The sequence below is a fragment of the Amblyomma americanum genome, chromosome 3, assembly GCF_052857255.1.
Source record: "Amblyomma americanum isolate KBUSLIRL-KWMA chromosome 3, ASM5285725v1, whole genome shotgun sequence".
NCBI classification, from domain to species: domain Eukaryota; kingdom Metazoa; phylum Arthropoda; class Arachnida; order Ixodida; family Ixodidae; genus Amblyomma; species Amblyomma americanum.
In genome coordinates this window covers 56466367-56484419 of record NC_135499.1, presented here as the reverse complement: position 1 = coordinate 56484419, position 18053 = coordinate 56466367, and the positions used below count along the sequence as shown (strand labels likewise).

General features: G+C 46.8%; 1 pseudogene; it reads right to left on the bottom strand.

Moving 5' to 3' along the window:
* Positions 1-1890: 1890 nt before the first annotated feature.
* Positions 1891-16321, bottom strand: LOC144123742 (translocon-associated protein subunit alpha-like; annotated as a pseudogene).
* Between the last annotated feature and the right edge of the window lie 1732 nt (positions 16322-18053).

The window sequence follows — 18053 nt, the reverse complement described above, 5'->3', positions numbered from 1 at the left end:
TATAAAATGTGCCTAAAATAGACCAGATTGGTTTACTTATAAACACAAAGATAAGCACTGCAAGTCTTGATGTTTTATATTTTATAGGTGCTATGAGCAAGGCTGCAAGCTGCATTTGCACTGAAATAACTGGTCCGCCACCAACTACCTATTAATGTAGTAGACCAATTAACTTTTGATTACAATTCTAGTGCTAGCCTAGAAACAATCTGACTCGAACTATATAAACAACTGCGGTCTATATGCATTATAAAAACTACCAAGTAGCAATTCTACGTATGTATGGGTCGCACACAGCTTTACACACGTGTCAAATTCTACTGTGTGTACAGAACCCTATGGACACGGTTATTTTAGTTAGCTATATTGTAGTTGATACATTCCAATCATAGCATACTAGTCATCTCATCCCAGTCTAATCCTTCCTATAGTATTTATACTAGTTAAATAATCAGATTAGTTGTACTGTAATGCTGATTAAAGTGCTGGTCACTTTGTTACAGCTAAATAATTTCCGTAATTCAATACCATGCAGCAAGGATGCAGTTTTACACACCATAAGAAACCGAACCACAAAATTGAAGGAAGAGAATCTGCAGAACATATCATCACACAATTTTGGCGACAGCTGCTCGCATGCCAATACGTTTATAACCACACTTTGGCTTGTCCTTCAGCAGTTTAAGCATTTCATTATTTCTTTTTCTGAGAAAGAATCTCAATCTGCACAAGAAGAACTCCCCAATAACCTTTTCCATGACTTTGTGGCAAGAAAGGAGTTGTGTGTTACATTCAAGTTTTTTGACGACGACTTCCTGCAGACCCTCAACAGTCGTTTTGCCTTCAATAAGGTGCTTCTCGTTGCTACAAAAATATCCTTCTACCTCCTGATGAAGCCCTGGTACAGGTTGTGACACAAGGACTGCTTGCCTTCGACATAGTTTTTCATTTTCAAGAGCCGTCCACCTTTCAAGGCAACACTGCACACGCCACACAGCTTGTTTTTCCTGAGAACGTTGCATGTTATGTAGCCTGCCAAGTAGTGAATACTCTCTTGCTCCTCAGCTGGAAGGCTTACATCATTTTGCTCAACTTCTTCCTCGAGAGGCTTAAGGACATTAGGTTTTGTGGAAACAAACTGAGCCAGCTGCACTCCATCATCAGTTTGATAAGATCCTTTTTTACTGGTCGAAAAAACTAAGCCAATGTAATCATGCGCAGATCATACTTGAATTCACGTGCCCTTGGCACTGGGGATTTGAGACGTATGGTACTGAAAAAGTTTTCCAGTGCGTCTTGGGCAAAGCGGCTTAACAAAAGATATTTAAGGCCTCTCTCTTTTATCATGAGTTCTTTCAACCTCAGTGCTGTGCATGTTGTGATGATGACACCAGACTACTGGTTTCCATACTGAGGAAGATCCGCCTGCATCAAATATCTGCAGCTTCGTGAACACTTCAATGACATCTTGAAGAAAATTCACTGCCCCAATGCCTTTTTCTGGGCAAAGGTCACTAATAACCATTTTCGAGGTGCGCGATGACATCAGAGCAAACCACTGGCGTACAAACTGCTGATGATGATGATGCTGGATTTTTATGGCGCAAGGGCGTCTATGGCCAAAGAGCGCCGTGACACAAGGTATTTTCTTTTTTCTCAAGGTAAGTGCACAAACTGCAAAAACCAAGCTGTTGTGAGAGCTCCTTTCGGCAATTTGTCTTACTCAACAAGAAACCTAATTGCTGAAGCTACGCCATGGTCAAATATTGTGCAAGCGGGGCATACATTCATTTTTTTTAATAATGGTTTGGGGAAAGGTACTTTGGCTTGAGGTTTGGGGCAGGCTTGAGGTCATGTTTCCCGTCGGTCTCACACAAGCGCTTAATGTAATCAAGCCGCACCTGCACATAAACAGAAAACAAGATGCAATACCACTTAGCATACCGCATAAAATAAAATGTAATGGCATTTGCTACATATTCTCGATACTGTTGATCTATTCTCTCTTCTGCAGTGTGCAAAACAGCCTTATATTTTGGCTTAACTTACAAGGGTTGGTTATGGAGTATCTCGGCACAATGAAAAGCTTACCTCGTTACATGGAAGCCTGTGCTTCTGAACAGTCTCAGCATCCAAGCAGATATTCTGTTCTCGAACTTGGTGCCCACGCACATTTCTTAGCGAGTGTGGAGCATCTGTTAAAAAGTGCATTTTCACATGGGTGCGGGGCAAGTTGTTTTCGGTCGCCCATATATTGTACCACACAACCGCCATACTGTTTGGTTTCCAGCGCCCATGTCGGATGTAACGCAGTCTACACAGATGCCAATTTGCTCACTTCTGCGGATGACGTCATAGAGAAGCTCAAGCACTTTGGATGCATCGAATGAGCTAGCTGAAATGAAAAGCAAAAAATTGGAGTGTTGTTAGCTTGTGTCTTTGCATCTATTTTAAGTTTTAATTCTACTCATGTGAATAAGATAAGATGTATGGATTACACCTTCTCATGTGTGAGTAATGGGCTTTTTGGTATTGCTTGTCTTGTTGTGTGGAAACTTGGCTTTATGGATACCAGTACTTATAGGAACAAATCAGACACACAGTATTAGCTACACTCACTTGTGCATTTTCTAAGCTATATAACGTGAGCTTACCAGTAAAGTGGTAGGCAACAGTCTGCTTCCATCTTGAGGTCACGCCAGCAAGCATCACAACGATACCACGTGTTGCTATGGCAGGAGATGCACTTGGTTCTGGTGGTGAAATTGTAGCGTGGCCCGCGGATTGTAGCATTTAGTCTAAGCATCAACCGCGTTTAGTTGTCAACTTACCAACAACTGCCCTTGTAGAGTTGTCATAATCAAGCCCCGGATTAAGCTGAATTTCATCAATCAGCACTGCTGCATAATGCTCTTCAACTTGAAGTGTAGCCACTTTCTTTGCAAGGGCCTAAAACACCTCTTCAAGGATTCCTGGGTCACAAAACCCACTTAGTTAAGTAATTTAAAGGTCACGCAAATAATACGTTTTTACCTGGAGCCATTCTGACGTCCTCTATGTGGCTTTGCAGGGTCCTTTCCGCTGGAAGAGGCTAGCCAGTTTCTCGCAGATACTCGTTGCCACGAGAGCCACATGCAAGTCGCAGCTTCAGTGCGCCTTCCACCGTAGCTTTTGTCCGGGAAGAACCTCTCATGGTGCCCTTTTCCAGCATATAGATGTGGTCGTCTGCAAGAAGGCATCCGAGGGATTCTCTCAGCTGGTCTCGTTCAGACTCAGCCTTTCTCCGTCTCTTTGCCTCCAAGTATCGACGGCCTTTAATTGTATCTATTTCATTGCAGTCAAAATTACCCAACTCATTTCTTTCTGATGAAGTAGGTTCAGAAAGACCTGGAGAAGAATCATTTTGCACACTGTCATTCAGTTTGTAAATCTTTCCAGATAACTTGCAAGCCAGCCTAGTGCATGTTCAGAATGCTTTTCTTTTAACCAACGCTGCAAAAGACAACCAGCAGCAGCACAAACCTTTCTCTTCCAAAAGGTGAATGTCACCTTGGCTGCCAGTGTCGGTTTCACAGCCTGGCTGCGCTTCATTCTCTTCCAGTAAGGAGTGGTTAACATTGGCGCCTGCAGAAGAAAAAAAGAGATCCTCGAATTTTCTGATCAAAATCGTTTGAACAAGATAATAAAAATAGGCTAACTCAGGTGATTATCTTGCTGTTCTGCTGCTGCAGTAATAGCAAATGACAGAGCAGGAGGTACACGAGGGAAAGGCGGTTTCCGTTCGCTTTTGGTGGTGCATGAGCGAAAATGGTTGAAACTGCGTTCCACTTCAGATTTTTTTCCCCATCAACATGAACCTTTTCAAACTGGTCTGGAGCAAAATGGTCCTGCCAACGAGGAATAACAAGGAACAGCAACTGAAGCACGTTGCCCTAAAATATGGAAATGTATGTTAGCGTTTTTCAAACCCCTAAACAAATGCTGAATGACATACAGTATCTTGCGGTGAAATTACAGATTTTTCAAGAGATGCGTTTCCTAGATTGCGTCAGCACTCTCTCAGCGTACTTATTCAATCTAAACCAGCTTCGGTGGCCGAGTTGCTTTGGCGTTCGGCTACTAATCCCAGATCTCTGGCTCGATCCCGGCCGCGGTGAGCGTATTTCGATGGAGGCAAAATACAAAAACGCCTGTGTGCAGTGCGTTGTTAGTGCGCGTTAAAGAATCCCAGGTGGTCTAAATTCACTCAAAGCCCTCCACTTCGGCGTCCCTCACAATTAATGTGTCGTTTCGGGACGTTAACTCTACGATTTGTTCTTTTTATTTGATCCTCAATACCAAGATCGATGACCAGCAGAGAGAGAAAAAATCTCGTACAGCAACGTCTCCGAAAACATGGCTGTCACAACACATCCGCGAGCACACACGCACATACGCGAGCGCACAAACACGCGCGCGATCCCACAGGCATCACACGCACATGCACAGTCACGCTCGCGCGCACAAAAACATCGAGAGAACCTTGCAATGCAGACCACGTAAAGCTGTCAACTGGTGAATTGCAGGATAAATAAATAACTGGCTGCGGTCTCAGCTGATGATTTTGCACAATGCTTACCTCGCAGAACCGGATGTCTTTTGTTGGGACAAATTTGTCGCGCCGAATGCGGTGCAGCCATACAGCCCTTCGTTTGCTTTCAGACTTCCCGCTTGGGATCACAAATAGAGCTTTGCCGCATTCTCTTCGATCGGTGCATCCGATGGCGCAACATCCGGGCATTCTTGGAGACCTATGTGCCTGTTTTGTGCACAGAGCGCGATACTAAGAAAGCTACTTCGTAAACCACGCCGGCCAACCACTTCAGAAGCTCTGCGCGACGGCGCCCCGTCTGCTGCGAGTGGACCATCCATTGCGGCGCCTAACCACCCGATCGCAACTGGCCAATAGGCGGCGCCGCGGCAAAGAGAAAACAGCTGCGGTACTTTCGGAGTTCCAGTGACTTTAGTAAGCAGTTGCGGTGGTAGTACGCGCTGTGCTAAAGGCCTCTATTATCTATCTCACCCAGTCTTAAAGGTGCACTAAAGGGGAATCTAAACTCGACATTTTACCGCGGGAACTGTATCTACACGTTCAGGGCATTCTTCGAAACTTCGAATTATTATCCTGTGCGGCCGACTGCCCTAATTAAATTGGATTAAACGCCCCGGCTCCCGCCTTTTTTTCAACTGAACGCGGTAGGTAGGCGGAGTCAACAAACGCGTGGAGTGCCTTTCAGCCAGTCCAGTGGCGGCTCTCTTTCGCTTTTATTTTGTTCTTTAGATTTCTGTGAATAAACCGTTTCAGTCACAGATAATATAGCCGCAAATTAGGCCCACGGAAATAAAATACACGTGGACTCTTTTATTTACATATCACTCCGCCGATGGCAGCGCGGCAAGCCGCCGCGGGGACTGGCTGACGCGTTAGTTGACTCCTCCTACCTTCCGCGTTGAGTTAAAAAAAAAAAAGTGGGAGCCGGGACGTTTAATCTGATTTAATTAGTGCAATCGGCCACACAGGACAATAATTCGAAGTTTCTAAGAATGCCCGGAACGTGTAGATAGAGTTCCCGCGGTGAAAAGACGAGTTGAGATTCCTGTTTTGTGCACGTTTAAGCTCTACAGGTCAACAATACTGTCCCTACGCTAGTTCTAGGTTCGTGTTCGCAGTAACATTGCGCAAACAGCGTCTCTCGTGCTAGGAACGTATTGAAACTGTGGAACGTGTATTTACTTGTGTGAGCGCTGGTTAGGCGGCGCGTTTGATGTTTTCTATATAAATTCCCGGTCCGATATTTGGTCAGTGGCTCCCCAACCTAGACGCATCGAACGACAAGAAAGGAAACTGTAAACGGGCACGATATTGTTCTCGCAACATCCGCTCGCTCCCGGGCACTGTGTACACGCGCTTGCGGAAAGCGCCGGCTGTGGCTCTCTCAAATTTGGACTCTTTTATGGCTTCGGCAAAAAGCCAGGGTGTGTGCAGACTGCACTGAGACCGAATACAAAGTTTCCCAAATCGCGGGCGCTGCTTTGATCGGGTGGGAAGCACGTTATACGTGTGCCAGAATCTAGCGCCTTGTCACCGCTATTGGTGTTCGTTTGCGCCTGCATAGCGGAGCAGTAGAAAGGCAGGCCAGCTCTGAAGCTTCCGCTTCCGTGTTTCTACAGCGTGCAAAGAATGGCGTTCTTTGGAGCCAGTTGTTGCAACTGCGCATAGCTCAGAAACGTAACGAGCTATCGCAAACGTAAACAAGCGTCGAACTCGACGCACATATGTACCCTGAATGGGGTGCAATAAAAAAAAAAGAGACCTTCTGCCTATACTTTATGCATTGACTGCGCATAATTACCCTTTTCTTTTTATTACCTTTCAGTTCGTTTCAAGTTTACCTTTCTGTAGCATCCAACTGTAGACAACAGGCCTGAACCGGTGTGACCGCCTCTGAACAAGATTCCGTGTTCGTACCCTCGCCCCCGTAGTCTCCCTCGGGAGGAGGAGGAGGTATCTGTGCGCCGGATTCGGGCAGGAACGGCTCTGACTGCCTCTGTGCGTCATCGAGGGCGTGACAAGCGCTTAGAAGAGACTGACAACTGTCCCCGTTGTGGTGCTGCGCCTGAACTGTGTGACGCAAAACACTTGCTGTGGACTTGTCCGGCTACAGCCGCGGTGATACGACGCCTCCTAAGGAAGGTAGGCCCTGCGATGGGGCGTTGAAGACGACTATCGCAACTGGACTCTTGATAATTGCTTTATCGCGAACTTTTGCCACTTTTTAAGCAAGGCTTGTTTACACTCCTTCTTCTAACTTTCTCTCCCTTCCTCGTTATGTCTAATGGCAAACATCACGAATAAAAAAACGACCTCCTCTGAAGGCTTCTGTACTAATTAGTGTCGCGTGAATCCCGGAAGAAAGCTCACCGGACAAAATCTCAAGCTCATCATTTTTTTGTCTGACAGGACAGAAGCGCACCACTTACTTTCAAGATACCGGACAAAAGCTCACCGCCACGAAGCCTGCTAATGTCTTTACAAAACTGTCCATTGTTAACGCATCTATTTAAAACCTAATCCTAACCTTAGCTACCGTACCTGAAGCCTAGCAAAGCCTGTGGCAAAGGCTAATCTAGTCTTTAATTCGTCTCTAAGGAAGCACATAAAAAGCCGTTATGAAAGCACAGAGTTAATTACTAACCGCTAATTCTTAACGCCTCAATTTAAACGCTAACCTAACCCTTAGCCGCAGCTACGATAAACTGCCAAGAGCACACACAGTAACTATAAGCCTCTGTGCGCTAAGCTTTTTTATGCGGTCTCTCCATGCACAGAAAATCTGCACAAACGCATTTTGTAGCGGGAAGTTGTGTATTAACGCAATTTCTTTCATATATGGTAAGTTTCCACTATAACAGTTAATAATCTGCAGATCTCGCCTTGCAGGTTTGCATTTTTTTTTTTTTGCTATCGACGTCTTTGCTGCCGTCAAAAGGGTGCGTCGTTGTTTTCTATGGCAGTCTGAACTACTCGATGCGAGAGATTTACAAACATTAAATGAAAGATTTTGCTACGCCCCGGAAGAATTCCTCGCTACCTGCAATATTTTCATAACAGTAATTTACAATATTCCACAGTTCCCTCATAATTAAAATATATGTCCAAGATAACTGGACTTGAAAATTAGTGAGTTTTTTCTGTGAGTCCGGATATGACCAAGACTGTAGTGAAATTCGGCAGTGGGTTTTCATGGGTTCCTAACCAATCGCCTCCCACAGCCGAGGCGGATGCGCTAGCCGCAAGGCCACGCGTAGCCTCCTACGCTTTCCTCCTCTTTTCTCTCCACCTCACTCTTTCGCCTAAAAGTGGCGGCGGATGTTCTCTCTCCACTTTGCACCTCGTCATCCCCCACCCTCTCACTTTCTTCGCTCTTTCCTCTCCCCCACATTGTCACCTACCAACCGATGTAGTTGGCAGGTGGCGCTACAGACGCCGCGAAATTGATAAATGAGCTAATAAGAGCTAACGATATAAAATGCACGAGGAGATCCTGACAGTGGAGGGGAAGGCATTCCTCTTGGTGCATGAGCTTTCTGATTTCTGTTGTGGCGGTGAGTAAAACCATACTATTCGCGAAGCCCTGACGTCAGTTCGAGTCTTCGTTACGTTTAGCCGGCATATTATCGGCAATAATGTCTTTTTTTTATTTTGCACGTAAAAATTGGCAGGTGCGCATTTGCATTTAGGTCTTTGCTCCGCATACACTTGCAGCCATTCTCATTCTACTCTCACTTCACTAATTCAAGCGCTTTTCCCTCCCTTCTTTAAACCAGATCACAGAAGCAGGCCATCTAAGGCCAACGTTGTGTGCCCTTCTTTTCATATTTTTTCTCCCTCTCTCTCTCTCTCTCTGTTGTCGTACGTGTTCTGTAGCGCCTTTTGAATTGATACCAGTTCAAAAAAAATATCTCTGAAATCCTCATCCTGCTTGCCATATAATGCACTGGCGAAGGCTAGCTTACGTATTAAGATATTATGTTCCTCACAGTCTGTTACTGCGTCTGTGCTTCATGCATATGACACTTATTGGGAGCTCGTGCTGAAATACTCATTTTTTTAGCACGTGGAGAACACAGTGAACACAGTGCGTCCATACAAGATCATGTCCTGAGCGTTACTTCAGTATGCAGTCGGGGAACACATGATGTCGAAGCTCGGTGATGACAAATTCAATGAACCAGGTGCCCCTAATTAGGTCAAAGGAACACTGTGAACAAATGGACATAATTTTCTTGGCTTTTTTTGGCTCATTTGACTAAGTTGCTGCTCGAAAAAGAAAACGAATTTTAAAATGCGGTATGTTTTTTTTTCTTCGCTACAGCCAATTCATACTCAAGACGTCGCGACAGAGGACTCCTTGGTCTTCTTAAGGGTAAACAGCGCGAAAGACGAGGACAGAAGGCAGATGAAACACATCTCTGTGATCGCCGCTTTGGGAGTGATTGCCCATGCAGCCTAGCCTCAGGGATCCGCTGTATATATGGCGTCACCGCTATTTGCTCGTGAAAACTTGTCAATACCTTTGTTTAATTTCCTGTTGCCTTTTCTGTAGCAGAGTACAGCTCCGTGAGGGAAAATAGCTTTCTGTCATTATAACGCGGAGAATCTGTCGATACAGGTCAATATCAATTAGTTGTCAGCGTACTTTGAACATTTTAGATGCTGCTGATTACAACAGGGAATTCTTTTGGACGATACACGCCCGATATTCATCTGTGTGCTTCGCACGGAGTGGTCACTGGGCATCGGTAGGGTGGCGCCGCTTGAAGTCGAGTTCGTCTTGCAGTGACTGAGTAATCTTCGGTGGAGTTGTCGCTTGTCAGGGGGTGCGGTGCTGCCGACCTGACCTGGCGGATCTCGGCCGCTGCTCGGTCGCCCGCCGACAAGTATATACGCGTCTTGACCGAAGACTGCCACGTTAAGAGTTGATTAATGAGATCGCTGCAGAGATGGGTGCCAAACAACGGCCGCACCTACCGAACTGAAGCATTTCGAAACCGAACCACTTTAATTAATGGCGCTGTCACATGAAGGCTCCGTGTTCGCCGTGTCAAACCTGCTCCGTTCCAAGCAACTCCCCATCGCATCTTTTTAATCTCTTAATCCTGTCTCGTCATACTACTGCTTCCGTGCACATATCGCCTTCCTTCCTAGGCGTTATAGAGCTGCCCGGTTAAAAATGTCCCCGCTCGCCTTGTCTTCATGTCAAACGAATTAAGATTCTTTATTAATTCTTTCAATTTTTCTTTCTGTTTCTCAATCCCGAGGTCGTGCGGCCAATATTTTTCTTCCTTTCCCAGTGGTTTCCTCATAATATGCACGCAGAAATCAAAATGAAAAGAAAAAGGAGAAACACAAAAAAAGGGGCCACCGAATGTCTTCAGTCGAAGTTCCTCGAATCGGGCTTCCTACCTCCAATTATATGTTTGCTTTCCGTTCGCGTATCCCGGTATTTGCTTCGAAAATTTGCCTTACAAATTACTACCGTTTACCTTCGTTTTTACGCTTACCTCAACGCACGCGTGCCTCGATCTCTCCTTTCTCTCCTCTGACTCGTGCGCGCCCTGGCGAATTATTCCTGACCCTGCCCGTGCGCGTTCGCACGCGCCTGTACGCAGCAGCGTGCCGGAGTTCCTTCATATCCCCCCCCCCCCCCCCCCCCCCCCGGGGGAGCCTTTTGCTCGGGCGCGAGATTTCAATATCCAGGAACCCGCGCAGGTGTACAGGCCACGGGTGAGCTCCCTCCTCTCCCTCGTTTTCCTCGGGGCGCTGCGCGAACAAATCTCCGCTGCTGCGCCTATGGCTGCCGCCCCCATGGCTTCGCGTGCACTTATAAGGCATCCCTCGTCCATTTCTTCCTGCCTCCTAATATTCTTTTTTTTTTTTTCATCTTGCTCGCCTATAACTACGACGCCGCTCCCTCGGCCTTTGTTTAAATTTCATCCCCCTCCCGCCTGTGTTTGCCAATTTCCATTTTCTCGGAGCCATCGATTAGCGCTCGGGGTCCTGCGGGACTCGAAGAACGCACGACCTCCTCTCCTCTCCCTCTAGCCGCCTTATTTGCTCTGTTCCTTCTTTTCCTTTCCTTGAGGCGCCTCTTTCGCTTTACGCTGCGTGACCTTCCCCCTGACTTCGGCCTCCTTTTGTCGAGTCGAATCCCAGAGTTGTCCTCTCTTCATCTCATTCGCCGTCTCTCTCTGTTGCTCTTCTTTCCCTGCATTCGCATACATCTGTCTATCTGATCCCCTCTTCTGCGCATTCCGCGTCAGTTTTCATTCCGACCCAGCTTTATTTAGCCTCGACGATATCGCAGTCTCTTCCTATTGGCGCACCTTTGTTCAGTGGCAAGTTCCACTCTTTATCGCCCTCTGTCCACGAGTTGGCTGTTCATTTCATAATTTACTGTTCTGCTTTCTTTTTCTTATTGACTTTCCGTCTCTGCTTTCTCCCCGTGAGCGCGACACCGTACCTGGTGCTCTTGAACTACGGTGTCGCACTGCGTATCCTTCCCTACGCGGCCTCGTCGTAAGTGGTACTTCTCCCGCTGCCTTTTTCCAGCCCCCTTTCCCTCGGCGTTTTGTCTCAAACACGAAATCTCTGCAACGCCCCTCTCGCCACCTGCCCCCTCCCTAACATATACGAATTCCTTCACATTCCCTTCGCTTTCTTCTAGATTAAAGCGAGCCCCAAGTTTGCTTTCAGAGATAACTTCTTTTCTCCCCTCTTAGAAACTTAATTTCAATCCGCCCCGTGGGCCTCCCATTTCGCATAAAGAAACTGTAAGCTCCTTTCTTTTTTTTTCTTTTCTCTTCTTGTTTGCCGGTCTTTTTTTTCCTATTGTTTATTTTTCTTTTCTTTTTTTTCTGCCCACTGTGATTGAGCTGGCCGATTCGCCGCGCCCGGTTTGCTTGCCTGATGTTTGTTTTCCTTGCGGACTGTTTCCGGTAGGTTTGATTGGCCTTGTTTCAAGGGTCGGTCCTACGTGTTTCGTCTCCCGAGTGTTTGCCCTTAGTATATATAGGGCGCGAATCGGGTGGCTGTGGTTTCCGGTTGTCGCCTTATTTGGCCGTTTCCAGCGCGAGCAGCAGGGGAAGAGAGGTGCGGGGCGAAGAAATTGATTTGTTGGGCATTAAAATCAAGGCACACAGAAGACAACTGAAGCGGTAGCCTGGAGGAGGAAGAACAGACAGTTGTTGACCCAGATCACGGAGAGGAGCCTTAAACAGTTGCTCCGAGCGGAGCCTTTTCAGATGAGCGTTTCGAAGCAATCTTTAGAGCCAAGGCTAGCTTATACTCTTTTTTGCACCAACTGAGAGAGAAACGGAACGCTGTGGTTCGAGCTTAAGCGCCTGGATTCTACTGAAACTTCGTCCATCTAACAAACCGACGTAACTATATTCACTCCTCAGTGCATAGTTTAAGGCCTCAGTAATTAACGATACAAAAGTACCTACATAATCCTAGAATTTCATAAGTGTGGACTTCTATTCTTTCCTAACAGTTTCGCGGTAAAAGATAGTTTCAAAGGGCAGCATTCAAGGACCGTTACTTAATTGGAATATTTCAAGAAAAGGTAAACACAAGTGTTTTAAAAAATTCTGGTGAGAAAATTTATACCCGATTCAGCTGATCTAATTATATGTGTATTTGATAGAATGGGATATGAACGAGGCTTCGTTAGATAAATATTTTCGATATCTACTTCCGTTAATAACAGAGCAGGGCAATCTCATGCAAATGGGTCCACATGTTTCTACACGTGGCAAATTTAAGCCCTGAGCTGGTGGCAACTTCAACTGCACGAGGCTGAAGAAAGTCTAAGGACGGAAGAATGGTACCACTGAAAAACAATGTAGTCGTACGGTTCCTATCGTCGTAAATACGCCGTGTTATATGCTTCAACTTCGCTTCACTGGCCAAATAATCTAGATGTTTTCGCGACACTGTTGTTCCATAACTCTCGAGAACATGCACGTCTGTTTCTACGAAACTCGAGAGTGTACCTGAAGGTATACATATAGCTAATTTCCGTTCCGCCTCAAGACTATATAAAGTGCGGCGCGTACACTTGTGTGCCAGTAAAAATACCAAATACGAAAATATGTTTTTCGTTTTGTCGTCACGACATATTTTTTGCGGTTTTGCAGTATTTTTCTGTACTACATCTCTGCAGTATGTAGTTCTCTAGCAGTTTCGCGCAGTAAGCACACAAATTTCTGTTGAAGTTCACGGGCAAAATTATTGCAGAAGATCTGTTGTGACGACACGAAATTATGTGTTGTGTTTTTAGATTGGATGTGTGACATATAGAGAGAGAAAATGTTTTCTCTCGTTTCGGAGAAACCTGGTCCACATTAACTGAGCACCAGCCTGCTCAGCATCGCATACACATTGCTTATTAGAGTTGCGCGAACTTTTGTGGAAGCAGGCGAAAAACAAACTGCGCTAAAGCGCCGGTGGCCGTCCGCTTGAGAACCACGTCCTATGATGTTTAAATCTCTGCATGAGCGAGAAAAAAGAAGGATAGTGGAAAACTAAACAGCGTTGTGAGAGAGAAGAAGCGCTTAAAAAAAAAGCCCGAGAAGCCAGCGCGGTGGGTGTTTGTCCTCTCGCAGCTGCGGAAGTTCGTGCTTTCTCGACGAGCGCGTCCCAATGCGTGCTGCACGGAGGCCACACACGACGCGCCGTGCTGCGTCGAGTCGAGACGCCGAAGGGTACGCGCGCCTTGACGTGCACGGCAAGGAGTCGCGTGGAGGCCGCTAATGAGCGCGCGGGGAGGCCCCATCGTGTCGTGTTTCTCTTGCGAACGGCTTTAAACCGCCAAATGGCGGCCGCGATTAGAGAGCCGCGAACGGCCGAGGTCTAGGTGCTGTGCGTGCGCCGGCTTGCATGGTGCGATATTCTGCAGCATTCCGCGGCGCTGCGTTCCTGCTTATACGCCTTTTTTTTTCTAGTCGATGTACTATTTATCATTTCTTGAAGATCAAGGCCTTGAAACTAGTTAGCATATATTTCTTTGAGTATTGTTGCGGCTGCTTGAAGTCTTTCTGTTGTTTGCATTCTTTTTCTTTGCATACACTAGCTCTTTTCAAATCGGATAGGGATGCAGCATCACAGAGACACTTTCCAGGGTTTCTCACTTCGCCCTTCACAGCATCTGAACATCATGAAACGGATGAGTTTATGGAGGAAAAACGCTAAGGCGCCCGTGTACTGTGCGATATCAGCGCAAGTTAAAGATCCCCAGGTGGTCGAGATTATTCCGGAGCCCTCCACTACGGCACCTCTCTCTTCCTTTCTTCTTTCACTCCCTCCTTTATCCCTTCTCTTACGGCGCGGTTCAGGTGTCAGCCGATATATGGGACAGATACTGCGCCATTTCCTTTCCGCAAAAACCAATTATAAATATATATAAACGGATGAGTTCAATGCATTCTGCACCGCGTATGGCGCTACTTGGCACGTGCGGGGCAGCCTGCGTGCGATTAATGCTTCCCCGCGCATGCTAGCTCAGACCAACACCGACCTGTGTCGTAAGCAAGATACGGTGGCGCTGCCGTCGCCGGCAGGCACGACTCGGGTAAAACTTGGGGGTGAAAAGTACGCTTGTCGTCCGTATGAATAGATGCGAGCAGAAGTTTTGAAAGCAGTTTCCTGATTTCGCAGTGCACCCATGACGCCTTCTCTTCGCGAACAACAACCAAAGTCATCCTGGAACAGGTTCTGAAATTATCAAGCCTGATTTCCGAGACGATGTATTTTTAAAACACCGCGAACCGTGCGCACGCGAGTCTCCCGCCGCCGCGAGTGCGAGGCGGACGAGCGACCCATAAAAACACGTGTGAGCAAAACTTAACAAATTATAATTCTCTGTTAACAGAGCACCTATGGAACCGGCGGTAAAAGTTGACACCTTTGAAGAACCGTGTGTCGAAGCATGTTTCGTCGTTTTTGAGCTATCGTTTCTGTGCGAAAGCGCACACAGAGGTCCTACCGGCTGACCGAGTTTGTGTGAAGCTTGACCTTGAGAGTGACCTTGGCCAAATCATAAATAAATAAATCAAACAAGCATTGCAGCGACTGGGATTCGAACCCCCGTCGGCTCGAACAGATCATCTTCGCTGGCCACGGCACGAGAGCACTATGAGCCTAAGGGGCTATATAAACACATGCACGTCTACTCAGTTTAGCTACGTTAAGACCCTACCGCTTTTTAAAACACCACGATAAGTGCGCGTTGTGCGATAAATGTGCGCTCTATCCGTTGAGTGTTCCTCTAAATTGAGCATGCCTCTGGTGTAGTTTGACATGTCTGCCGCGCACGCTGCAATCCCTCGACCCTCGTAAATACTTACCTTCAACCTGTGGCAAGGTTTACATGGTTTACTTAGGGAACAGTCCTCTCTCTCTCACACACACACACAGACACACACACACACACGCACGCACTCACTCTCTCTCTCTCTCTCTCTCTGTTATTTCAGCACTCAAGGAGGATGCCTGTGGCAGTAGATCCAACGATATGACAGGCGACTGTGATAAGATGTGGTGCACAGCATGAGTGTCACGGGCAACTTCGATCGCTCACTACTCCTCTCCTGTTTCAGCCCATACAAAAATGTCCTATGGCCGGCTATAGAATTTTGGCCCAAATAGCTATAGACCTTTCCTATTTCTGTCTATAGCTGTCTATACAGGCTGATATATTTTTCTATAGAGAGCTTAAGACAGTTGTATGGTTCCAAAGCTATAGCTTTAGTGGCATAGATTTTTCAGTAGCTGGCAATAAGCACCTCTGTGAGTGCTTATAGACGTTCATAAAAGGCCATAGACGGACATAGCTTTTTCCATAGACGCCCATAGGACTTTTTTGTATGGGAGTGCCTCTCTTGAGTCGTCGTGACCTTCGTGACTGACGTGGTGACCTCTTTGGTGGCCGGTTCAGGTCGCGAGTTTCCTTGGACAGCCAATCATAGTCCACATCACTGCCATTTGTAGTACCCATTTCCACCTTTTGCTTACTGGCTGGCTTCTTCTTATTGAGAGTTCCCAGGAAGTGCTGTGCAGCTACCAACAGAGGGGCCAGACATGTAGCCAAGAATATGTACGAGAAGAACGTCTCTCCTTGAAGTCCTTCATCGATTTCCACTACTTGGATTGTTTCGTTGAAGACAGCATCTTGGAAGGCATTGCCATCAGCATCTCTGTACCGAACATTCACAGCCAGACAAAATGGCCTAGCACTGAAGCTGTCACTGCTGAAGAAGCTGTAAGACGTAGTGGCCTGCTGCTTGGGCTTTACCACCTTGCTTTAACCAATGGTTCTCAAATTCTGTATGTAAAAAGTGAAGTCCATTGGGTAACAGAAGGACGCGCCCATGGTATCCAACACAAAGTCCCTCTCACCCTTGTTGCTAAAGCCCACAAGAAAGTGCACTTCCTTGCCAGCAGGCAACTTTGACTGGAAGTTCTGAGGCTTTGTGAACAGCAGGTAAGTTTGACCATGAGGGGAGGGTTTCAGTGGTCCCCCGATGCGCTGTCATCATCACCTTCATCGTCGTCATTCTGTTCATTCACTGCTGCTCCTTGCCGCCCAGAGCCACTTGGTGCAGTGTCTTCAACAACATCATCCTCCTCTTGTGCTAGCGCACAGGGTGGGCCTCCCTGATGAAATATAGTCGCCAGAGGTACAATAAGAAGCGCTACGATAATGTAACGGAATAACATTTCTCAGCAGTGAGAGAATATGCAGACGAAATGGCTAAACGTCAGTGGATTAAAACCGATTAAAACACACACACACGAGCGCGCGCGCACGCACACGCACACACGCACACGCACGCACGCAGGTGGCGATCCGGAAGTGGCCGGGGGTATCGTCTGCGCCGCCGTCTGCTACAGTGCCCGTTTCTCTCTCATGACCTTTTCATGGTGTTTGAGAACTCCTTTTTCGGGTAACGCTGTCTAGGCTGTCTAGTTTGAACTGCGCCATCAGTGACGAATTGTAGCACACGCGGAAGCCTCTAGGACTGAACGAGAAGCTTGCGCGATTCGGGAAAACAACCAGCGGATAGGTAGCTCTTCTTGGCGTATGGCCGGCTTCACATTTAACGTGGCGTTTTAAGAAGATAGCTTCAAAATGATGAAGCGTACTGTGTAACACCCTTCTTCAAAGCACTCGCCATCTGTTAACGAAGGGACGCCTCCGTGGGTACTGTGTCGAACGCGATATATCATTTGGTAAGCTTTCTTTACGTGTGCTCTATGGATCGCGCAAAAAGTACTCTCAGCGGTGGGCGACCCATGCGCAATTTCAAGCAAGGTGTTTTAGAAATGTATCGCGCTCGAAATCACGCTTCATATTTCCAGAATCTGATCTAGAATGAATCTCCTTGTTTTTCACGTAGGGACAATATCATAGGTGCACTGCGAAATCAGGAAACTGCTTTCAAAACGTTTACTTGCATGTATTCGTATGGACACTCAGCCTACTGTGGACCCCCAGTTGGATCCGCCTGCCACGAAATAAAAATTGTTTTTTTGGGGAAGGAAATGGCGCAGTATCTGTCTCATATATCGCCGGACACCTGAACCGCGCCGTAACGGAAGGGATAAAGGAGGGAGTGAAAGAAGAAAGGAAGAGAAAGTTGCCGAAGTGGACGGCTCCGGAATAATTTCCACCACTTGGGGATCTTTAACGTGCCCTGACATCGCACAGCACACTGGCGCCTTAGCGTGTTGCCTCCATAAAAACGCAGCCGCCGCGATCGGGTTCGAACCCGGGAACTCCGGATCAGTAGCTGAGCGCCTAACCACTGAGTCACCGCGGCGGGACCTTCAGGCGGTCATTGCGGCCGAACCGTTTGTCGCAGGAGGTTCCAGGTGGTGTCAAACAACTCCTCATGATCTGATGCTCACGTTTATAAAATTTATTAACTGATATAACGAGGAAATATACCGGATACAGCTAAATTGGCGCCAAATCGCAATAGTAGCGCAAAACTCATGAGGTAGATGGCGCTACTTTTGTCTTATAAACGTTAATATCAACGCAATTCAAACCTACCAAGGGGAGATCTGTGGATCCATTGATTGTTATAGTGAGCTCTTGCAATGTAAGAAAAAACTGCGCTCATAAACTCTTTCGCGTTCAAAAAATTTCTCCACCAGCACTCCCTCAGTGTTCGACTTAAGAGCGTTTGCCATGGGGGGTTGAAATGTTTGCATTGGTGCATTGGTGTGCTCAGCAAAAGTGGAGAAGAACGAATCCTAACATACGCGGGTTTCTAAGAAAAAGCAGCGCCATCTACCTCATGAGTTTTGCACTACTATTGCGATTTGCCGCCACTTTCGCTATATCCGGTATATTTTCTCGCTATATCAGTTAATAAATTCTATAAACGTGTGCATCACAACATGACGAGTTCTTTGACACCATCCGGAAAGCCCTGCGACTAAC